Consider the following 26,392-nt stretch of genomic DNA (forward strand, 5'->3'; position numbering starts at 1 on the left):
ACCTAGTTTTGTCACAACTCGTCAATAACTTTATGGTATATCGTGCTATTTATCGTTTTACACTCAATGGTGTCGATTAATTTACAAAATTTAAAACATCTCTTATGCAGAGCAGGTTTGGATCTTCATGAAAATCAAATCGATTCCTCTCTGTCACACATCCTGTTCGTCCGAATCGTCCATAACTTTTTGAGATATTATGCTACATATTATTATTGGCCCGAACTCAAAATGGTGAAGAATCACTTGTAAATTCTAGTATCCAGATCTGGATCTTCACCAAAATCTAATGAATTTGTCCTCACATACCAAACCTTTCGACCAAATTTCGTACGAATCCGTCCACAACTCTTTGAGATATCCTGCTCACAGACAGACAGGGGTGAAAACATAACCTCCGTCCATCCACCTTAGGTGGTGGAGGTAATAACAATATGGTCATAATGATACAATTTTATACTGAAATTCAATCAAAAATCAAGTTGATATTAAACCCTAAGATTTGAGTGAGTGAAATCCTCATTAACCTACTTCCTATACAAGTACATACACCACACTTCAAACAGGCAAACGTGTTCTCACCCTGATAACATTCACTTTGGGTAGGAGAGTGCAGTCTGCCAGTGTGAGATGGTTTCCATCTAGAAACGAACGTTTTGATGGACTTTCACCAGGTCTCCGGGCAGTGGACTCGTCAGGTACAAATCAAGGATCTCCAAGGTATGCATGAGTGCCCGCTGCTGTGCTATAGCCATAGAACCGGAAAGAAAACACAAAACCAAAATGGACAATGTGAAAATGAATGTTTGACTGAAATTATCATCTCTGAAAAAATTCTCTGAAAACAGATGTGTTTCTGGGTCACTGGTCATCATCAGTGTAGAGTTTATTTACCAGAAATTGAGCTACTAACCTGTCCCTCTTAAGATTATATCTATAGATGACACATTAAATGTTGAGAGCATTGACTCTGTGCCACACCAACACTTGACTCCAAACATCATGACCAGTGGGACATCTGCCACCCGTCCATCCTGTTTGCGCATCAATTATATAGTTAAGCGGCTTTCTGAATTTCAAGCGGGAAAGCAGATATTAAAGATGAAAAATCGGTCAGAGACCGAGGACTTGCCGGGATGTACTTTTTTATCGACCATTTAGGACAAATATGGCGGCCGAACTACGTGATACATGACGTCATCATTAACATATTCAATGTTAATTTTTGTTAATGTTAATGTCAATGTTAATTCAATTTTTTCCATTCTGCACTTTTGGAAATATAGTGGTGCAAAGTTTTTGCCGTTTTTCCAAGATGGCGGCCGAACCACGTGACCAATGGCATCATCATTAACATATTTTATTCCCCATTGAGAGTTCTTTACAATGAGCCATGTCTCAATTTTTTCTATTCAGAGATATGGAGGTGCAAAATGTTTCGGTTTTTCCAAGATGGCGGCCGACCACGTGACATATGACATCATCATTAACATATTTTATTCCCCATGGAGAGTTCTTTACAATGAGCCATTTCTCAATTTTTTCTGTTCAGCACTTTTGGAGATTTTGTGGTGCAAAGTTTTGCCGTTTTTCCAAGATGGCGGCCGACCACGTGACTGCTGACGTCATCATTAACATATTTTATTCCCCATGGAGAGTTCTTTACAATGAGCCATGTCTCAATTTTTTCTGTTCAGCACTTTTGGAGATAAAGTGGTGCAAAGTTTTGCCGTTTTTCCAAGATGGCGGGCGACCACGTGACATATGACGTCATCATTAACATATTTTATTCCCCATGGAGAGTTCTTTACAATGAGCCATGTCTCAATTTTTTCTGTTCAGCACTTTTGGAGATAAAGTGGCGCAACGTTTTGCCGTTTTTCCAAGATGGCGACCGAACCACGTGACCGATGACGTCATCATTAACATATTTTATTCCACATGGAGAGTTCTTGACAATGAGCCATGTCTCAATTTTTTCTGTTCAGTACTTTTGGAGATATGGAGGTGCAAATTTTTTCGGTTTTTCTAAGATGGCGGCCGAACCACGTGACCGATGACGTCATCATTTGGGCACAGTATATTAGAGGGCAAGACCAATATGTGTGCCAAGTTTGGCGATTCTACGTGCAACGGTGTAGACGCAGTGCTGCAAACAGACAAACAGACAGACAAACAGACAAACAGACAAACAAATGAAAAATCGGTCAGAGACCGAGGACTTGCCGGAATGTACTTTTTTATTGGCCATTTAGGACAAATATGGCGGCCGAACCACGTGACCGATGACGTCATCATTAACATATTTTATTCCCCATTGAGAGTTCTTTGCAATGAGCCATGTCTCAATTTTTTCCATTCTGCACTTTTGGAGATATAGTGGTGCAAAGTTTTCCCATTTTTCCAAGATGGCGGCCGAACCACGTGACCGATGCCGTCATCATTAACATATTTTATTCCCCATGGAGAGTTCTTTACAATGAGCCATGTCTCAATTTTTTCTGTTCAGCACTTTTGGAGATTTTGTGGTGCAAAGTTTTGCCGTTTTTCCAAGATGGCGGCCGACCACGTGACTGATGACGTCATCATTAACATATTTTATTCCCCATGGAGAGTTCTTTACAATGAGCCATGTCTCAATTATTTCTGTTCAGCACTTTTGGAGATATAGTGGTGCAAAGTTTTGCCGTTTTTCCAAGATGACGGCCGACCACGTGACATATGACGTCATCATTAACATATTTTATTCCCCATGGAGAGTTCTTTCCAATGAGCCATGTCTCAATTTTTTCTGTTCAGCACTTTTGGAGATATAGTGGCGCAACGATTTGCCGTTTTTCCAAGATGGCGACCGAACCACGTGACTGATGACGTCATCATTTACATATTTTATTCCCCGTGGAGAGTTCTTTACAATGAGCCATGTCTCAATTTTTTCTGTTCAGTACTTTCGGAGATATAGAGGTGCAAATTTATTCGGTTTTTCCAAGATGGCGGCCGAACCACGTCACCGATGACGTCATCATTGGGGCACAGTATATTAGAGGGCAAGACCATTATGTGTGCAAAGTTTGGCGATTCTCCGTGCAACGGTGTAGACGCAGTGCTGCAAACAGACAAACAGCCAAACAGACAAACAGACAAACAGACAAATGAAAAATCGGTCAGAGACCGAGGACTTGCCGGAAAGTACTTTTTTATCGGCCATTTAGGACAAATATGACGGCTGAACCACGTGACCGATGACGTCATCATGAACATATTTTATTCCCCATGGAGAGTTCGTTGCAATGAGCCATGTCTCAATTTTTTCTGTTCAGTACTTTCGGAGATATGGAGGTGCAAAGTTTTTCCAAGATGGCGGCCGAACCACGTGACCTATGACGTCATCATTAATATGTTTTATTCCCAAAGGAGAGTTCTTTACAATGAGCCATGTCTCAACTTTTTCTGTTCAGCACTTTTGGAGATTTCGTGGTGCAAAGTTTTGCCGTTTTTCCAAGATGGCGGCCGACCACGTGACTGATGACGTCATCATTAACACATTTTATTCCCCATGGAGAGTTCTTTACAATGAGCCATGTCTCAATTTTTTCTATTCAGCACTTTCGGAGGTATGGAGGTGCTAGTTTTGCCATTTTCCAAGATGGCGGCTGAACCACGTGACTGATGACGTCATCATTAACATATTTTATTCCCCATGGAGAGTTCTTTCCAATGAGCCATGTCGCAATTCTTTCTATTCAGCACTTTTGGAGATGCAAATTTTTTCGGTTTTTCCAAGATGGCGGCCGATCCACGTGACTGATGACGTCATCATTAACATATTTCATTCCACATGGAGAGTTCTTTACAATGAGCCATGTCTCAATTTTTTCTATTCAGCACTTTCGGAGATATGGAGGTGCAAAAAAAATATTCTGCACCATTGGGAGATGGGGCCAAAAACGATGCACAGCAGGATATCTCATAAAGTTGTGGACAGATTCGGACGAAACTTGGTGGACAGGTTGGGTGTGACAAGGCAGAATCGATGTGATTTTGGTGAAGATGTGGACATGGATTCGGCTACAAGAATTATTTAATTTCCTCAGTGATTCTTCACCATTGAGAGATCAAACCAAAAGCGATATATAACATGATATTAAAAAAATTATGGATGAGTTATGACTAAACTAGGTGGATGAGTTGGTTCGGTGACAGGAACAAGCCGATTCGATTTTGGTTCAGGTCCGAATCCAGATCTGGTCTATCGGTGCATACAAACATAAACTGCTTAGCCTGGCGGGGGCGTTGTTCCAAGTGCCGTTCTCGTTCATCATATTTTGGATAACGCAGCCTCGGGCTCTGGCATTATACATGGAAAAGCAAATCGATTACACCCCGCCCCGGACGAGGCAAAACGCTGGTGCACGTGACCGTGACGCCGGAAATGACGTTGCTGACACCACCCAGTCGTAGCTATGGTGACGCCGGAAAGGACGTTACTGAGACACTCGGTCTTAACCCTGGTGGAGCTCCGTACTAAAGCACGCGAGGAAATTGTGAGACTGAGATTTTATATACACATTCACTTCATTCAGAAGTTCAAAAAGATGCGATTACAAATCTTCCCTCACCCTCCCCACAACCCCTCCACCCTCTCCCCCCCCCCCTCCCCCACACGCCGCTTGGTCACTTGCATGATATTTAGCCATATTTACCCATATTTACTGGCATAACATTCACTCATAATTCATATTTACCCATAAATTATATTCACCCATAAATCATATTTACCCCTGCTATCGAAGGTGGGTGAAGGATGTGTTATGTGTCTGTGTCTGTGTTACCCATGTCTGTTTGTCTGTTTGTCTGTGAACAAGATATCTCAAAAAGTTGTGGGCGGATTTGGACGGAATCTGTCGGAGAGGTAGCATATGTCATATATGACAAGGACGAAATGATTCGATTTTGGTGAAGATCCGGACCCGGCTGCTATCATTTTTTAAGTGATTCTTCACCATTGGGAGATAGGGCCAAAAACGATACATAGCGGGATATCTCAAAATGTTGTGGACAGATTTGGACGAAACTTGGTGGACTGGTTGGGTGTCTGACAAGAAAGAAGTGATTCAATTTTGATGACGTTTCGAATCCGGATCCGGATCAGATAATTTTAAAGTGATTTTTCACCATTGAGTTGTCGGGCTAAAATCGATATATAACACGATATCTCATTGCCCGCCGATGTCACTCGATCCGAAGTATTATTTGTGCACATTTACCTCAGAAGTGCATTTGTACACAATGCACGCGGTGCAGCATCAGCGGACGCCAAAGGATATGTTGTCCATCGCCCCCTCCCAATACAGTGTCTATGAGCTGCACGGCGGTATTGCCGGGCGTCGAAGGCCGAAGGTGCCCCGGCAATGCCGCGCTGGAGGATATTTATTTATTTGAAGTGGGGGCGATGTACTTTGAATGTGTCTATGCTTGTATGTTATATTTTTAGTTCCCCTGTGGTATAAATATACCTATGAAATAGCTAATTAATATCTCAAAAGTTACATCTGCGATTTGCAAATAAATACAGTTGTGTAAATAATATTCAAGCGGTTGGAACTGCTCGAATGATTAGTTCAATTGTTTCAATGTTGATCTTAATGGAAAATATTGTTTTTTGGTGATGAGAATATTCACTTTTTCTTTGCAGGTGCAGTTTTGTACTTGTTTGCCGAACAGTTGTTTGCCGAACGCTTGACATCACCTGCTGACTTTGGTGAGAGTTTTTAGATCTGCTGTGGTGATAGTCAGCAGAGCTTTTCCGATACTCATTCGTCCGGCATCGTCTGTCATCTGTCTGCCGGTGTCTTATCAACTTTTTTCAAAGTGTATCTTCTCAAAGAGCTCATTGTGGATTCTTTCAATACTTGTTACACTGATTGTATGGGCTCCTCCCCTCAAAGTAGTAGATAATTTTTGGAATTTGTATGTTTTTGAATTTTCTGAAACTTCAAATTGGACTTTATCATTGGAATTTCAAACTCTATCATTTCTCGAAGATCATCTTTTCTAATCATGCATGTAGCAGGTTTAGGACCTTACTAGGTACCCAAGCAGTATGGGTGCTGTTGAATCATCCAAAGGGACAGAACATGGTACGAATGCTACACATTCGTACAGATCCAAAGGGCCAATTTTAGGGCGGTTTATATGATCTAAAATGACAGTTTTGGGGGCGAAGTTACCATTACTTCTGCAGGCTTAATTATTAGGTATAACATGTTTGTGGTATAGGGCAATGAAAGAAATCATATCTGATTTTCCTATAAACCGGATACAGCAGACTAACTGCAGGGCCGTGTGTTCAAACTCAGGCCCGGCATGAAGCAAGTTTTGTTTTTCATCCTGGTTGAAAAATTGAGGTTTTCCCTACTGAACCATGTTTACTGAATTCTGAATTCACAATTGTGTCACCCGATGCAAGGGCGTTAGATGACGGGTAGAATTGCCTTCGTCCAAACGTCGTAAAATAAATACCAATTCAGAAATTAATATAAACTTACAAATATTCTTATTTGTGTTTTTTTTCTCTTTTCAGGTGCTGTTCCTGGTATCATTCTTCATATCGTTATCACGCGTGGTCCTGCCATTATCAAACTCCATCGCACCTCATCAAAAAGAGAAAAGTCACCAAAATCCATAGCAAATTTCACATCATCTTTGTCCTAAACAAAAGGTTTAAAGAAAAACGAAAAGTTACGAAAAAAACCGACTTTAAATAAAGTCTGATTTTGTTGATTTACTGCACAAATTACATTTTAAGCACACATCGATATAAATATCTTCCAATTTTTTTGTAAATTCGGAAGTTTATCATGGGTAAACCAAAAGGCAAAAGCACTGCTCAAAGAAGAGAAGAGTCTAAGTTAAGAATGAGAAAATCGCGTGAGAATGAAACACCAGAGAAGAGAAAACTGAGGCAGAACACAGATCAAGAGAAACACACAGAATCAAGGGAAAATGAAACAACAGAGAAGAGAGTTAAAAGACAGAGAACAGTGAAAAGTTCAATGCAACACATTCGTGAGGTTGAAACACCAGAGAAGAGAAAACTGAGGCAGAACACAGATCAAGAGAAACACACAGAATCAAGGGAAAACGAAACAACAGAGAAGAGAAAACTGAGGCAGAACACAGATCAAGAGAAACACACAGAATCAAGGGAAAATGAAACAACAGAGAAGAGAGTTAAAAGACAGAGAACAGTGAAAAGTTCAATGCAACACATTCGTGAGGTTGAAACACCAGAGAAGAGAAAACTGAGGCAGAACACAGATCAAGAGAAACACACAGAATCAAGGGAAAACGAAACAACAGAGAAGAGAAAACTGAGGCAGAACACAGATCAAGAGAAACACACAGAATCAAGGGAAAATGAAACAACAGAGAAGAGAGTTAAAAGACAGAGAACAGTGAAAAGTTCAATGCAACACATTCGTGAGGTTGAAACACCAGAGAAGAGAAAACTGAGGCAGAACACAGATCAAGAGAAACACACAGAATCAAGGGAAAACGAAACAACAGAGAAGAGAAAACTGAGGCAGAACACAGATCAAGAGAAACACACAGAATCAAGGGAAAACGAAACAACAGAGAAGAGAAAACTGAGGCAGAACACAGATCAAGAGAAACATACAGAATCAAGGGAAAATGAAACAACAGAGAAGAGAGTTAAAAGACAGAGAACAGTGAAAAGTTCAATGCAACACATTCGTGAGAATGAAACACCAGAGAAGAGAAAACTGAGACAGGAAAATGTGAAAAAATCAATGAGAATCATTAGAGAAGTGAAGATTAACATAATCCCAGAAAATGAAACAGTGATTTCAGAGTTTTTGAAAAATGTTAAGGATTCTGCAAATTATATATGTTGTTCATGTCACCGTTTAATGTACAGAATGACAGTTATACACTTGAATGAAGATAGATACAAGAAGTGTTCCAGCAGTTTGTTCAATGATGTACTTTCATATAGATTAAAGTCGCATGATGGCCAAGAGTGGATATGTAGAACATGTGATTTGACTCTGAAGACAGGAAAAATGCCTGCACAATCAAAGGCTAATAACTTGTCGCTACAACAACAGCCACGTGAACTGAAAGACCTAAATGCGCTGGAACTAAGATTGATATCGCAAAGAATCCCATTCATGAAAATGGTTGGTTTACCAAGAGGAAAACAACATGGTATACATGGTCCTGCAGTTAACGTGCCATCAAAATTAGATGCTGTTTGTAAACTGTTCCCACGATTGCCATCTGAATCACAGATAGTGCCCATGAAGTTGAAACGGAGTCTGAAACATTCCTCTCATTATATGTATGATTATGTACATGCTGATAGAGTTTTGAATGCTTTGCGCAGGTTAAAGTTAGACAACCCTCATTACACAAATATTGAAATCAATGAAAACTGGGCCTGTGATGCTGCACATGATGACATTGAGCTTTGGCAAGCAATTAGCTGTGATGATCCTAGCTTGAAGAAACGAAAACAAAGTTCGTGTGAAACACAATCAACACCTGGCTCTACTGACCATAGTTCAGAAAGTGTAGCACAGGGCTGTTCAGAAGAAAAACAACCAACATTTGTGATTGATGTATCAATGTCAGATCTGCCACAACATTGTCAGACAGACTATGCAAAGTTGAATGTCTTAGCTAGGAAAAACAGGATGAATATTGTTGACGTTCCACGTGATGGCAATTGTATGTTCTATTCTGTTTGTTACCACCTTGACAGGCTAGGAGTGACTACATGTAACCCAGTTTTGTTGCGTGAACAAGTTGCTGATTTCATGACCACAAATGCTGAGAATTATCGTGACTTTATATCAGCCAGGATAGCAACAGAAAATTTGTCTAATGCTGATACTGAGCAACCAACGGAACATGATAGAGCTATCAGGGAAATACAGGATATCGAAACACAAAGAGAGTTGCAATGGATAAGGTACATTGATGAAGTTCAATATGGAAATCAATGGGGAGACCACGTAACACTACAGGCACTGGCAGATATGTTTTCATTCACTGTTTATGTTCATGCAACGTCAAGCTCTACCATGCACACTGTATGTTCCAGATATCACAGTGATAAGGAATTTCATCTTGGATTGATTGGTCAATCTCACTATGTTGTGTTTGAGCCATACTCTGTATGCGATGGTACAAGTGTATCCTTGTCAAATGACGAAGTGCTTGAAAAACATGTTAATATGTCTGACACGAGTAGAGTGGCATCATCTTTGGAGACTGAAACGTGTGATGGAAAGACAACTGTGACTAAGGAAAACACATTAAGTGATGACTCTGATGAGGAACTAGTTGCTGAAGATGAGCATGCTTTTGAAGAAGCTTCTAAAGTTTGCGGCTTGCCATATGAAACCAGCATGATGAATGAAAATCCAGAATTAGTAAACAAATTGATAAGTGTTGCACCAGGAGATAACGAGAAGCCAATGCCACTTCTGAGTGATCCTAATTTTGAGGAATTGTCACATCCAGATAAATATCCAGATGGATCAAATGCACTGACAACTGATCGACCAATTCATTTAACTCCACGAAAATACTTCAACCAAAGACTACTTGATGTAGATGGACGATTTGCGAAATCAATTGAATATCTCCTTAGTGCACAATATGCTACTGAAAGCAAACAAGTTCAGAGTGATATCAATCACTTCATGTTTCGTAGAGCTAGTGGCAAACACTTTCGTGGCAAAAGACTCACAGCTGGTATGGTGAAAAGTGTTGAACACATGAGTAGACTTATACAATCTGACCATGCATATAGAATCCTGAAGAATGTTAGAGGGACACAGGCCTACTTTCAAACTGTATTTTATGATGTACTCGCCATGGTTCGACAAGTAGGTAATCCTACATGGTTTTTCACAGTATCTGCTGCCGACATGCAATGGCCTGATGTAATTCAACCAATAGCTCGACAGTATGGTACAATACTGAGTGACGATGATGTGAAAATTATGTCATTTGCAGATAGATCAATGTGGTTGAGATCAAACCCTGTCACTGCTGCACGCCAGTTTCAATACAGATTAGAGCTTTTGTTCAGAGATGTACTGAAATCGAATGCTCATCCGCTAGGTGAGATTGTTGACTATGTGATCCGTATAGAATTTCAAGCTCGTGGATCTCCTCATGCTCACACATTACTTTGGGTAAAAAATGCACCAAAATTAGATGTTGCATCTGATGAAGCTGTTGCATCTTTCATGGACAAACATGTATCTTGTGCTCTGCCAGATGATGATCCTGTGCTACACACATTAGTTGAAAGGTTGCAAGTCCATAGTCACTCGTCTTACTGTAGAAAAAAGGGTTGTTGTCGATTCAAATACCCAAAACCACCGAGTTCAAGAACTATCATTGCCAGAGAACCAGATGAACAAAATTCAAAACTGGTCAAGGAAAGTGCCAAGTGTGTTCTCAGCAAAGTGAAAGAGGTATTGTCCGATGAAAGTACCCCAAAGAATGTTAGTATGAAAAAACTGTTGGATATGGCGAATGTACCAGAAGAACTTTATGCAAATGCGTTGCCAGTTTCTGAGAAAGGCAAACATATACTGCTGAGGAGAAACCCTTCTGAAGTTAATGTTAATCCATACAATCCTACTGTATTGAAAGCATGGCAAGCAAACATTGATATCCAGTTCATTGTTGATGCATATGCATGTGTTATGTATGTAGCTGCTTACATGACCAAGAATGAAAAAGGTGTAGGAGAGCTATTGAAACAAGTGTGCAAAGAATACAAAGATCAGGACATCAAAACAATGTTGAGACGTGTGGGATCAGTATTCTTGAACCATCGTGAAGTAAGTGCACAAGAAGCTGTGTATCGAATTTTGTCAATGCCAATGAAGAAATTCAGTAGACAGGTGTTGTTTGTCAATACTGATGCAAAAACAGAACGATCAGCTGTGCTGAAACCACAAAAAGAGCTTGATGATCTGGATGATGGAGATGAGGATATATTCCAAAGTAACATCATCATAAGATATGCTTCAAGGCCTAACATATTGGAAAACCTGTGCCTTGCTGATTTTGCTGCCAATTATACGGTTAGTCATTGTGACAGAGGTGAAGAGATAGATGACAGTGTTCCTGTAGTATTAGAAATGGATCAAGAACAGGCAGGATTAGCTGACAGAGATAGACTCCCGAAGTACATCAAGTTGAAAGATGGCAAAGGAACAATGCATAAACGTCGATGTGAAGCAGTAATTCGATTTAGAAAGTTTAGTTTTGAAAAAGACTCCAGTAACTTCTATCGAGCAAAACTGATGCTATATTTACCATGGAGAAATGAGGATGTTGATCTGACTGCAGGCTTTCCTGATTATGCTTCTCATTATTTTGCCGTTGCCGATGCCATATGTGAAAATGAGGCAAAATTCACACAAAATTTGGAACTAATCGATCAAGCTATGCATGATCATGCAGAATATGGACCACCGGAACATGCATGGGCAAACATTGCACCCGGTGCTGAGCATAACAATTTGCAAGATATAAATGAAGACATTGATGTGGAGAGGGATATTGACCAGGAAGATCTTGATGCAAATGCCAACATGATTGAATGGCCAAAATGTATCCAGACATCAGAACTTGTAGCACGTTATCAAGCTGAAGCTGACCGAGAGCTTATGTCACCCTCAGAATATCGAAAAATGATTCGTAGACTCAATGTGAAACAGGCAGAGATCGTTTTTTATCACAGACAGTGGTGCAAAGCTGCCGTAATAGCAATGAAACAGGGTAAAGCTGTAAAACCATACAGACTTTTCTTGAGTGGTCCTGGTGGTGTTGGAAAAAGTCATGTGATAAAACTGATACATTCAGACACTAGAAAGTTGTTAGCACTGTCAGGTGGGATAAAACCAACAGATGTCACGGTGTTGTTGACTGCTCCTACAGGAGTTGCTGCATTTAATATTGGAGGAATGACCATTCACTCAGCGCTGCTTCTCCGAACAACTAAGTATGGGAAAGAAGGTGACCATCTGTCATTTGAGAAACTGAATTCTCTACGATCCAAGCTGGAACATCTGCACTTGGTTATCATTGATGAAATTTCCATGGTTGGATCAGATATGTTGTTGAACATCCACAAGCGTCTAGAGGAAATTAAAGGAGTTACTGGAGATTCAATATATTTTGGTAATGTGTGTATTCTTGCAGTTGGAGATTTGTATCAACTTCCTCCAGTGAGACAGTCACAAATATATCAACCTGTACGTGATCCAGTCGAAAGGTTGAATGGTTGTCTCTGGAAAGAAGAGTTCAAAATACATGAGTTGGATGAAGTTATGCGTCAGAAAGATGACTGTGCATTTGCAGAATTGCTTTGCCGTGTTAGAGTTGGGAAATGTACAAATAGAGATCTGGATGTATTGAAATCTAGAGAAATCAGTTTAGATGATCCAAATTACCCACACGATGTACTCCACGTATTTGCATTCAACTGTGATGTTGATGACAGGAATATGGCAAAATTGGAGAAACTTGCACCAAGTCCTAAACAGCGTATTTACATTCATGCATCAGATGACAAAACGGACAGCACAGGACAACTAAATTTGGAAAGAATACCAACTTCACAGAAACGTTCTGAAACTGCTGGTCTTCATACGACTCTCATTTTGGCAATTGGTGCACGAGTGATGCTCACATATAATGTGGATACTGGAGATGGACTTGTTAATGGTGTAATTGGAACTGTTGAAAGTATCATAGAAAATACAAACAAAGGAGTTGCTATAGTTCTGGTGAAATTTGACAACGAAAATGTAGGTACAAGTGCTATTTCTGGAAGTCAGTGGAAAGACCGATATCCCAATGCAGTTCCAATCAAAAGACACGAAGGGAAATTTGAAAAAGGAAACAGGAAGGCAGCGCAAATCTCCAGAAGACAATTCCCGCTTACACTGGCTTGGGCAGTAACAATTCATAAGTGTCAGGGTCTCACAGTGGATGAAATTGTTGTCAGCATGAAGGGTGCAAAACGATTTGGAAAAGGACAAGCATATGTGGCATTCAGTCGAGTGAAGACTCTGCTTGGTTTGCATATACTTGACTTCGATTCAGCTGGAATAAAAGCTAATGATAAATTGGAACATGAAATTAATGAAATGTGTGTTAATACATTATCAATGGAAGAGTTAAATCTTTTGACCTTGCACAAACCTGACTGGATAACAGTGGGTCACTTAAATATCCATTATTTCCTGGAGAAATTAGCAGACCTGATGAGTCATAGAGAAAATCAAATTTTAGCTGAAACAGATGTTATGTGTTTCACTGAAACCTATCTGACAGATGATCATAATGTTGATGAATTTGCTGAGAAATATGGATATACAGTTTTCAGACAAAATATTCCAAGCATGCATGATCATGGTAATTTGCACGGAGTGATGATATGTGCTCTGACTGATCTGCAACCTAAAGAACTAGAACTGATATCTGTGAAAGGATTGGAGTCAAAAGCGATAGTTTTAGAAACGCAGAAATCACGTTTTGTTGTTACTGTAGTTTATAGGAAACCATCATTCCCAATGAAAACCTTCTTGCTACAACTAAGTAGTCTTCTTGATTTGATGCCATTACATGTGCCAACAATCATACTTGGTGACTTCAATGATGATTTGACAAACCAAAGACAAACAGAGTTGACAAAGCTCATGCAATGCTATGGATTCAAACAATGTATTAACCAGGCAACAACAGATAGAGGTACAATGATAGATCACATATATTTCAATAAAAATGAACCGGAACAAGTTCACATGGACGTGCATGATACGTACTATTCTGATCATGACATGACTTTTGTCACCACAGAGTGTACATGAATGGTTCATGAGACATAATTGATGTCGTTGTAAGTTGTTATAGCAGATATTCTCCGCAAGCATGACATATATGACAGCATACTATGATTTCAAATAGTACATTACATATCTTAGCCCAGACAGAGCTACATTATCAAATATTTACCTGATTGTAATTAACATCAGTAATTAAATATTGATACATGTGAACTTCCTCCAGTGAGACAGTCACAAGTCTATCAACCTGTATGTGAACCAATAAAGGTTGAATGGTTGTCTCTGGAAAGATGAGTTCAAAATACATGAACAGCAACACTTCAAATTGGATACACTTCTTCATCAGAAGCTATATCAAATTATCTAGAACTGCTAAACCCAATGGTGTCAATCATGACCAGTGAATGATCTCGTCATCTGAATCTTGTAACACCAATGACCTCTGGTGTGATACTATACTGTATGTGACTTGATTAGTGTTGTACAATGTTGACTACCCTTTGTTAAAATACCTGAAAATGAGTTTGTGATTTTACATCATTTGTGATTTTATATCATGTGATTTACATTTTACACGTCCAGCATGGTGATTTTAGTTCGGTGGGAATCAGAATATGGTTTTGACATACACTCAATATCTTGGTTCACATTTCTGGTACAGAGTAGTATGTTGTGCACATGTGTTCTGAGCATCTGTATTAAAGATAGTATCTCATCTTGCATATAATGCACTTGTGTGATCTTACTCTTCACAACCTTTGATTTTCTCCTCAGTGCTAGTGGACACAGCCTTCATAACATTCAATCGACTCAGTTGAAAGTTCAATGACATTCTAGAATGGCTGAAACTGGTCAGAAAGTATCTCTAGTATTGTTCTTTGTCAGGTCGATCTTGATTCCTGGATGTGACTTGTTTTTAGTTAAATACCAAAATGAGTGGTGTTTGGATCAACGATTACAAAGAAATTACGACTGATGAAGCTGAGAACATCTGTTATATTGCAGACAGAGTTAAATGCAATTATGACGTCATAAGGGAGGCACCTATGACGTCATCATTAACATATTTTATTCCCCATGGAGAGTTCTTTACAATGAGCCATGTCTCAATTTTTTCTATTCAGCACTTTTGGAGATATCGAGGTGCAAGGTTTTTTGGTTTTTCAAAGATGGCGGCTGAACCACGTGACCGATGACGTCATCATGAACATATTTTATTCCCCATGGAGAGTTCTTTACAAGGAGCCATGTCTCAATTTTTTCTATTCAGCACTTTTGGAGATATGGAGGTGCAAAGTTTTTCGGATTTTCCAAGCTGGCGGCAGAAGCACTTGACCGATGACGTCATCATTAACATGTTTTATTCCCCATGGAGAGTTCTTTACAATGAGCCATGTCTCAATTTTATCTGTTCAGCACTTTTGGAGATACAGTGGAACAAAGTTTTGCCGTTTTTCCAAGATGGCGGCCGACCACGTGACATATGACGTCATCATTAACATATTTTATTCCCCATGGAGAGTTCTTTACAATGAGCCATGTCTCAATTTTTTCATTTCAGCACTTTCGGAGATGTTGAGGTGCAAAGTTTTCCCATTTTTCCAAGATGGCGGCCGAACCACGTGACCGATGGCGTCATCATTAACATATTTTATTCCCCATGGAGAGTTCTTTACAATGAGCCATGTCTCAATTTTTTCTGTTCAGCACTTTTGGAGATTTTGTGGTGCAAAGTTTTGCCGTTTTTCCAAGATGGCGGCCGACCACGTGACTGATGACGTCATCATTAACATATTTTATTCCCCATGGAGAGTTCTTTACAATGAGCCATGTCTCAATTATTCTGTTCAGCACTTTTGGAGATATAGTGGTGCAAAGTTTTGCCGTTTTTCCAAGATGGCGGCCGACCACGTGACATATGACGTCATCATTAACATATTTTATTCCCCATGGAGAGTTCTTTCCAATGAGCCATGTCTCAATTTTTTCTGTTCAGCACTTTTGGAGATATAGTGGCGCAACGATTTGCCGTTTTTCCAAGATGGCGACCGAACCACGTGACTGATGACGTCATCATTTACATATTTTATTCCCCATGGAGAGTTCTTTACAATGAGCCATGTCTCAATTTTTTCTGTTCAGCACTTTTGGAGATATAGTGGTGCAAATTTTTGCCGTTTTTCCAAGATGGCGGCCGACCACGTGACATATGACGTCATCATTAACATATTTTATTCCCCATGGAGAGTTCTTTACAATGAGCCATGTCTCAATTTTTTCTGTTCAGTACTTTCGGAGATATAGAGGTGCAAATTTATTCGGTTTATCCAAGATGGCGGCCGAACCACGTCACTGATGACGTCATCATTGAGGCACAGTATATTAGAGGGCAAGACCATTATGTGTGCAAAGTTTGGCGATTCTCCGTGCAACGGTGTAGACGCAGTGCTGCAAACAGACAAACAGACAGACAAACAGACAGACAAACAGACAGACAGACAAATGAAAAATCGGTCAGAGACCGAGGACTTGCCGGAATGTACTTTTTTATCGGCCATTTAGGACAAATAGGGCGGCCGAACCACGTGACCGATGACGTCATAATTAACATATTTTATTCCCCATGGAGAGTTCTTTACAATGAGCCATACCTCAATTTTTTCTATTCAGGACTTTTGGAGATGTGGAGGTGCAGAGTTTTTCGGTTTTTACAAGATGGCGGCCGAACCACGTGACCGATGACATCATCATTAACATATTTTGTTCCCCATGGAGAGTTCTTTACAATGAGCCATGTCTCAATTTTTTCTATTCAGCACTTTCGGAGATATGGAGGTGCTAAGTTTTTCGGTTTTTCCAAGATGGCGGCCGACCACGTGACTGATGACGTCATCATTAACATATTTTATGCCCCATGGAGAGTTCTTTACAATGAGCCATGTCTCAATTTTTTCTGTTCAGCACTTTTGGAGATATAGTGGTGCAAATTTTTGCCGTTTTTCCAAGATGGCGGCCGACCACGTGACATATGACGTCATCATTAACATATTTTATTCCCCATGGAGAGTTCTTTACAATGAGCCATGTCTCAATTTTTTCTGTTCAGTACTTTCGGAGATATAGAGGTGCAAATTTATTCGGTTTTTCCAAGATGGCGGCCGAACCACGTCACCGATGACGTCATCATTGAGGCACAGTATATTAGAGGGCAAGACCATTATGTGTGCAAAGTTTGGCGATTCTCCGTGCAACGGTGTAGACGCAGTGCTGCAAACAGACAAACAGACAAACAGACAAACAGACAAACAGACAAATGAAAAATCGGTCAGAGACCGAGGACTTGCCGGAATTTACTTTTTTGTCGGCCATTTAGGACAAATATGGCGGCCGAACCATGTGACCGATGACATCATCATTAACATATTTTATTCCCCACGGAGAGTTCTTTACAATGAGCCACGTCTCAATTTTTTCTATTCAGCACTTCCGGAGATATATCGAGGTGCAAAGTTTTTCGGTTTTTCCAAGATGGCGGCCGGACCACGTGACCAATGACGTCATCATTAACATGTTTTATTCCGCATGGAGAGTTCTTTACAATGAGCCATGTCTCAATTTTTTCTATTCAGCACTTTCAGAGATGTGGAGGTGCAAAAATTTTCGGCTTTTCCAAGATGGCGGCCGAACCACGTGACATATGACGTCATCATTAACATATTTTATTCCCCATGGAGAGTTCTTTACAATGAGCCATGTCTCAATTTTTTCTGTTCAGCACTTTTGGAGATATGGTGGTGCAAAGTTTTGCCGTTTTTCCAAGATGGCGGCCGACCACGTGACTGATGACGTCATCATTAACATGTTTTATTCCCCATGGAGAGTTCTTTACAATGAGCCATGTCTCTGTTTTTTCTGTTCAGTACTTTCGGAGATATAGAGGTGCAAAGTTTTTCGGTTTTTCCAAGATGGCGGCCGAACCACGTCACCGATGACGTCATCAATTGGGCACAGCCCATTCCAGGGCAAGACCAATAAGTGTGCAAAGTTTGGCGATTCTACGTCCAACGGTGTAGACGCAGTGCTGCAAACAGACAGACAGACAGATGAAAAATCGGTCAGAGACCGAGGACTTGCCGGAATGTACTTTTTTTATCGGCCATTTAGGACAAATAGGGCGGCCGAACCACGTGACCGATGACGTCATAATTAACATATTTTATTCCCCATGGAGAGATCTTTACAATGAGCCATGTCTCAATTCTTTCTGTTCAGAACTTTTGGAGATGTGGAGGTGCAGAGTTTTTCGGTTTTTCCAAGATGGCGGCCGAACCACGTGACCGATGACATCATCATTAACATATTTTGTTCCCCATGGAGAGTTCTTTACAATGAGCCATGTCTCAATTTTTTCTATTCAGCACTTTCGGAGATATGGAGGTGCTAAGTTTTTCGGTTTTTCCAAGATGGCGGCCGACCACGTGACTGATGACGTCATCATTAACATATTTTATTCCCCATGGAGAGTTCTTTACAATGAGCCATGTCTCAATTTTTTCTGTTCAGCACTTTTGGAGATATAGAGGTGCAAATTTATTCGGTTTTTCCAAGATGGCGGCCGAACCACGTCACCGATGACGTCATCATTGAGGCACAGTATATTAGAGGGCAAGACCATTATGTGTGCAAAGTTTGGCGATTCTCCGTGCAACGGTGTAGACGCAGTGCTGCAAACAGACAAACAGACAGACAAACAGACAGACAAACAGACAGACAAACAGATGAAAAATCGGTCAGAGACCGAGGACTTGCCGGAATGTACTCTTTTATCGGCCATTTAAGACAAATATGGCGTCCGAACCACGTGATAGATGACGTCATCATTAACATATATTATTCCCCATGGAGAGTTCTTTACAAAGAGCCATGTCTCAACTTTTTCTATTCAGCACTTTTGGAGATATGGAGGTGCTACGTTTTTCGGTTTTTCCAAGATGGCAGCCGAACCACGTGACCTATGATGTCATCATTAACATATTTTATTCCCCATGGAGAGTTCTTTACAATGAGCCATGTCTCAATTTTTTCTATTCAGCACTTTCAGAGATATGGAGGTGCACAATTTTTCGGTTTTTCCAAGATGGCGGCCGAACCACGTGACATATGACGTCATCATTAACATATTTTATTCCCCATTGAGAGTTCTTTACAATGAGCCATGTCGCAATTTTTTCCATTCTGCACTTTTGGAGATATAGTGGTGCAAAGTTTTCCCATTTTTCCAAGATGGCGGCCGAACCACGTGACCGATGTCGTCATCATTAACATATTTTATTCCCCATGGAGAGTTCTTTACAATGAGCCATGTCTCAATTTTTTCTGTTCAGCACTTTTGGAGATTTTGTGGTGCAAAGTTTTGCCGTTTTTCCAAGATGGCGGCCGACCACGTGACTGATGACGTCATCATTAACATATTTTATTCCCCATGGAGAGTTCTTTACAATGAGCCATGTCTCAATTATTTCTGTTCAGCACTTTTGGAGATATAGTGGTGCAAAGTTTTGCCGTTTTTCCAAGATGGCGGCCGACCACGTGACATATGATGGCATCATTAACATATTTTATTCCCCATGGAGAGTTCTTTCCAATGAGCCATGTCTCAATTTTTTCTGTTCAGCACTTTTGGAGATATAGTGGCGCAACGTTTTGCCGTTTTTCCAAGATGGCGACCGAACCACGTGACTGATGACGTCATCATTTACATATTTTATTCCCCATGGAGAGTTCTTTCCAATGAGCCATGTCTCAATTTTTTCTGTTCAGCACTTTTGGAGATATAGTGGCGCAACCTTTTTGCCGTTTTTCCAAGATGGCGACCGAACCACGTGACTGATGACGTCATCATTTACATATTTTATTCCGCATGGAGAGTTCTTTCCAATGAGCCATGTCTCAATTTTTTCTGTTAAGTACTTTCGGAGATATAGAGGTGCAAATTTATTCGGTTTTTCCAAGATGGCGGCCGAACCACGTCACCGATGACGTCATCATTGAGGCACAGTATATTAGAGGGCAAGACCATTATGTGTGCAAAGTTTGGCGATTCTCCGTGCAACGGTGTAGACGCAGTGCTGCAAACAGACAAACAGACAGACAAACAGACAGATGAAAAATCGGTCAGAGACCGAGGACTTGCCGGAATGTACTTTTTTATTGGCCATTGAGGACAAATATGGCGTCCGAACCACGTGATAGATGACGTCATCATTAACATATATTATTCCCCATGGAGAGTTCTTCACAAAGAGCCATGTCTCAACTTTTTCTATTCAGCACTTTTGGAGATATGGAGGTGCTACGTTTTTCGGTTTTTCCAAGATGGCAGCCGAACCACGTGACCTATGATGTCATCATTAACATATTTTATTCCCCATGGAGAGTTCTTTACAATGAGCCATATCTCAATTTTTTCTATTCAGCACTTTCAGAGATATGGAGGTGCACAATTTTTCGATTTTTCCAAGATGGCGGCCGAACCACGTGACATATGACGTCATCATTAACATATTTTATTCCCCATTGAGAGTTCTTTACAATGAGCCATGTCTCAATTTTTTCCATTCTGCACTTTTGGAGATATAGTGGTGCAAAGTTTTCCCATTTTTCCAAGATGGCGGCCGAACCACGTGACCGATGGCGTCATCATTAACAAATTTTATTCCCCATGGAGAGTTCTTTACAATGAGCCATGTCTCAATTTTTTCTGTTCAGCACTTTTGGAGATTTTGTGGTGCAAAGTTTTGCCGTTTTTCCAAGATGGCGGCCGACCACGTGACTGATGACGTCATCATTAACATATTTTATTCCCCATGGAGAGTTCTTTACAATGAGCCATGTCTCAATTATTCTGTTCAGCACTTTTGGAGATATAGTGGTGCAAAGTTTTGCCGTTTTTCCAAGATGGCGGCCGACCACGTGACATATGACGTCATCATTAACATATTTTATTCCCCATGGAGAGTTCTTTCCAATGAGCCATGTCTCAATTTTTTCTGTTCAGCACTTTTGGAGATATAGTGGCGCAACGATTTGCCGTTTTTCCAAGATGGCGACCGAACCACGTGACTGATGACGTCATCATTTACATATTTTATTCCCCATGGAGAGTTCTTTACAATGAGCCATGTCTCAATTTTTTCTGTTCAGCACTTTTGGAGATATAGTGGTGCAAATTTTTGCCGTTTTTCCAAGATGGCGGCCGACCACGTGACATATGACGTCATCATTAACATATTTTATTCCCCATGGAGAGTTCTTTACAATGAGCCATGTCTCAATTTTTTCTGTTCAGTACTTTCGGAGATATAGAGGTGCAAATTTATTCGGTTTTTCCAAGATGGCGGCCGAACCACGTCACTGATGACGTCATCATTGAGGCACAGTATATTAGAGGGCAAGACCATTATGTGTGCAAAGTTTGGCGATTCTCCGTGCAACGGTGTAGACGCAGTGCTGCAAACAGACAAACAGACAGACAAACAGACAGACAAACAGACAGACAGACAAACAAACGAACAGATCAACATACTTGCCGGAAAATTTTTCCGGCAAGTAACAAACGAACAGATCAACATACTTGCCGGAAAATTTTTCCGGCAAGTAACAAACGAACAGATCAACATACTTGCCGGAAAATTTTTCCGGCAAGTAACGAACAGATCAACATACTTGCCGGAATCTTTTCCGGCAAGTAATGAAAAATCGGTCAGAGACTGAGGACTTGCCGGAATGTACTTTTTTATCGGCCATTTAGGACAAATATGGTGGCCGAACCACGTGACCGATGACGTCATCATTAACATATTTTATTCCCCATGGAGAGTTCTTTACAATGAGCCATGCCTCAATTTTTTCTATTCAGGACTTTTGGAGATGTGGAGGTGCAGTTTTTCGGTTTTTCCAAGATGGCGGCCGACCACGTGACATATGACCTCATCATTAACATATTTTATTCCCCATGGAGAGTTCTTTACAATGAGCCATGCCTCAATTTTTTCTATTCAGGACTTTTGGAGATTTCGTGGTGCAAAGTTTTGCCGTTTTTCCAAGATGGCGGCCTACCACGTGACTGATGACGTCATCATTAACAAATTTTATTCCCCATGGAGAGTTCTTTACAATGAGCCATGTCTCAATTTTTTCTGTTCAGTACTTTCGGAGATATAGAGGTGCAAAGTTTTTCGGTTTTTCCAAGATGGCGGCCGAACCACGTCACCGATGACGTCATCAATTGGGCACAGTCTATTCCAGGGCAAGACCAATATGTGTGCAAAGTTTGGCGATTCTACGTGCAACGGTGTAGACGCAGTGCTGCAAACAGACAGACAGACAGACAGACAGACAAACAGACAGACAGATGAAAAATCGGTCAGAGACCGAGGACTTGCCGGAATGTACTCTTTTATCGGCCATTTAAGACAAATATGGCGTCCGAACCACGTGATAGATGACGTCATCATTAACATATATTATTCCCCATGGAGAGTTCTTCACAAAGAGCCATGTCTCAACTTTTTCTATTCAGCACTTTTGGAGATATGGAGGTGCTACGTTTTTCGGTTTTTCCAAGATGGCAGCCGAACCACGTGACCTATGATGTCATCATTAACATATTTTATTCCCCATGGAGAGTTCTTTACAATGAGCCATGTCTCAATTTTTTCTATTCAGCACTTTCAGAGATATGGAGGTGCACAATTTTTCGGTTTTTCCAAGATGGCGGCCGAACCACGTGACATATGACGTCATCATTAACATATTTTATTCCCCATTGAGAGTTCTTTACAATGAGCCATCTCTCAATTTTTTCCATTCTGCACTTTTGGAGATATAGTGGTGCAAAGTTTTCCCATTTTTCCAAGATGGCGGCCGACCACGTGACTGATGACGTCATCATTAACATATTTTATTCCCCATGGAGAGTTCTTTACAATGAGCCATGTCTCAATTATTCTGTTCAGCACTTTTGGAGATATAGTGGTGCAAAGTTTTGCCGTTTTTCCAAGATGGCGGCCGACCACGTGACATATGACGTCATCATTAACATATTTTATTCCCCATGGAGAGTTCTTTCCAATGAGCCATGTCTCAATTTTTTCTGTTCAGCACTTTTGGAGATATAGTGGCGCAACGATTTGCCGTTTTTCCAAGATGGCGACCGAACCACGTGACTGATGACGTCATCATTTACATATTTTATTCCCCATGGAGAGTTCTTTACAATGAGCCATGTCTCAATTTTTTCTGTTCAGCACTTTTGGAGATATAGTGGTGCAAATTTTTGCCGTTTTTCCAAGATGGCGGCCGACCACGTGACATATGACGTCATCATTAACATATTTTATTCCCCATGGAGAGTTCTTTACAATGAGCCATGTCTCAATTTTTTCTGTTCAGTACTTTCGGAGATATAGAGGTGCAAATTTATTCGGTTTATCCAAGATGGCGGCCGAACCACGTCACTGATGACGTCATCATTGAGGCACAGTATATTAGAGGGCAAGACCATTATGTGTGCAAAGTTTGGCGATTCTCCGTGCAACGGTGTAGACGCAGTGCTGCAAACAGACAAACAGACAGACAAACAGACAGACAAACAGACAGACAGACAAACAAATGAAAAATCGGTCAGAGACCGAGGACTTGCCGGAATGTACTCTTTTATCGGCCATTTAAGACAAATATGGCGTCCGAACCACGTGATAGATGACGTCATCATTAACATATATTATTCCCCATGGAGAGTTCTTCACAAAGAGCCATGTCTCAACTTTTTCTATTCAGCACTTTTGGAGATATGGAGGTGCTACGTTTTTCGGTTTTTCCAAGATGGCAGCCGAACCACGTGACCTATGATGTCATCATTAACATATTTTATTCCCCATGGAGAGTTCTTTACAATGAGCCATGTCTCAATTTTTTCTATTCAGCACTTTCAGAGATATGGAGGTGCACAATTTTTCGGTTTTTCCAAGATGGCGGCCGAACCACGTGACATATGACGTCATCATTAACATATTTTATTCCCCATTGAGAGTTCTTTACAATGAGCCATGTCTCAATTTTTTCCATTCTGCACTTTTGGAGATATAGTGGTGCAAAGTTTTCCCATTTTTCCAAGATGGCGGCCGAACCACGTGACCGATGGCGTCATCATTAACATATTTTATTCCCCATGGAGAGTTCTTTACAATGAGCCATGTCTCAATTTTTTCTGTTCAGCACTTTTGGAGATTTTGTGGTGCAAAGTTTTGCCGTTTTTCCAAGATGGCGGCCGACCACGTGACTGATGACGTCATCATTAACATATTTTATTCCCCATGGAGAGTTCTTTACAATGAGCCATGTCTCAATTATTCTGTTCAGCACTTTTGGAGATATAGTGGTGCAAAGTTTTGCCGTTTTTCCAAGATGGCGGCCGACCACGTGACATATGACGTCATCATTAACATATTTTATTCCCCATGGAGAGTTCTTTCCAATGAGCCATGTCTCAATTTTTTCTGTTCAGCACTTTTGGAGATATAGTGGCGCAACGATTTGCCGTTTTTCCAAGATGGCGACCGAACCACGTGACTGATGACGTCATCATTTACATATTTTATTCCCCATGGAGAGTTCTTTACAATGAGCCATGTCTCAATTTTTTCTGTTCAGCACTTTTGGAGATATAGTGGTGCAAATTTTTGCCGTTTTTCCAAGATGGCGGCCGACCACGTGACATATGACGTCATCATTAACATATTTTATTCCCCATGGAGAGTTCTTTACAATGAGCCATGTCTCAATTTTTTCTGTTCAGTACTTTCGGAGATATAGAGGTGCAAATTTATTCGGTTTATCCAAGATGGCGGCCGAACCACGTCACTGATGACGTCATCATTGAGGCACAGTATATTAGAGGGCAAGACCATTATGTGTGCAAAGTTTGGCGATTCTCCGTGCAACGGTGTAGACGCAGTGCTGCAAACAGACAAACAGACAGACAAACAGACAGACAAACAGACAGACAGACAAACAAACGAACAGATCAACATACTTGCCGGAAAATTTTTCCGGCAAGTAACAAACGAACAGATCAACATACTTGCCGGAAAATTTTTCCGGCAAGTAACAAGTGTGCAAAGAATACAAAGATCAGGACATCAAAACAATGTTGAGACGTGTGGGATCAGTATTCTTGAACCATCGTGAAGTAAGTGCACAAGAAGCTGTGTATCGAATTTTGTCAATGCCAATGAAGAAATTCAGTAGACAGGTGTTGTTTGTCAATACTGATGCAAAAACAGAACGATCAGCTGTGCTGAAACCACAAAAAGAGCTTGATGATCTGGATGATGGAGATGAGGATATATTCCAAAGTAACATCATCATAAGATATGCTTCAAGGCCTAACATATTGGAAAACCTGTGCCTTGCTGATTTTGCTGCCAATTATACGGTTAGTCATTGTGACAGAGGTGAAGAGATAGATGACAGTGTTCCTGTAGTATTAGAAATGGATCAAGAACAGGCAGGATTAGCTGACAGAGATAGACTCCCGAAGTACATCAAGTTGAAAGATGGCAAAGGAACAATGCATAAACGTCGATGTGAAGCAGTAATTCGATTTAGAAAGTTTAGTTTTGAAAAAGACTCCAGTAACTTCTATCGAGCAAAACTGATGCTATATTTACCATGGAGAAATGAGGATGTTGATCTGACTGCAGGCTTTCCTGATTATGCTTCTCATTATTTTGCCGTTGCCGATGCCATATGTGAAAATGAGGCAAAATTCACACAAAATTTGGAACTAATCGATCAAGCTATGCATGATCATGCAGAATATGGACCACCGGAACATGCATGGGCAAACATTGCACCCGGTGCTGAGCATAACAATTTGCAAGATATAAATGAAGACATTGATGTGGAGAGGGATATTGACCAGGAAGATCTTGATGCAAATGCCAACATGATTGAATGGCCAAAATGTATCCAGACATCAGAACTTGTAGCACGTTATCAAGCTGAAGCTGACCGAGAGCTTATGTCACCCTCAGAATATCGAAAAATGATTCGTAGACTCAATGTGAAACAGGCAGAGATCGTTTTTTATCACAGACAGTGGTGCAAAGCTGCCGTAATAGCAATGAAACAGGGTAAAGCTGTAAAACCATACAGACTTTTCTTGAGTGGTCCTGGTGGTGTTGGAAAAAGTCATGTGATAAAACTGATACATTCAGACACTAGAAAGTTGTTAGCACTGTCAGGTGGGATAAAACCAACAGATGTCACGGTGTTGTTGACTGCTCCTACAGGAGTTGCTGCATTTAATATTGGAGGAATGACCATTCACTCAGCGCTGCTTCTCCGAACAACTAAGTATGGGAAAGAAGGTGACCATCTGTCATTTGAGAAACTGAATTCTCTACGATCCAAGCTGGAAC

At 40.6% G+C, this 26,392-nt stretch overlaps 1 pseudogene; it reads right to left on the minus strand.

Annotated features, from left to right (window-relative positions):
• Positions 1-438: 438 nt before the first annotated feature.
• Positions 439-26,392, minus strand: part of LOC144889031 (chloride intracellular channel protein 4-like) — a 54,529-nt pseudogene continuing 28,575 nt past the window's right edge.

Source organism: Myxine glutinosa, unplaced genomic scaffold, assembly GCF_964187855.1.
Source record: "Myxine glutinosa unplaced genomic scaffold, kmMyxGlut1.1 SCAFFOLD_597, whole genome shotgun sequence".
NCBI lineage: Eukaryota > Metazoa > Chordata > Myxini > Myxiniformes > Myxinidae > Myxine > Myxine glutinosa.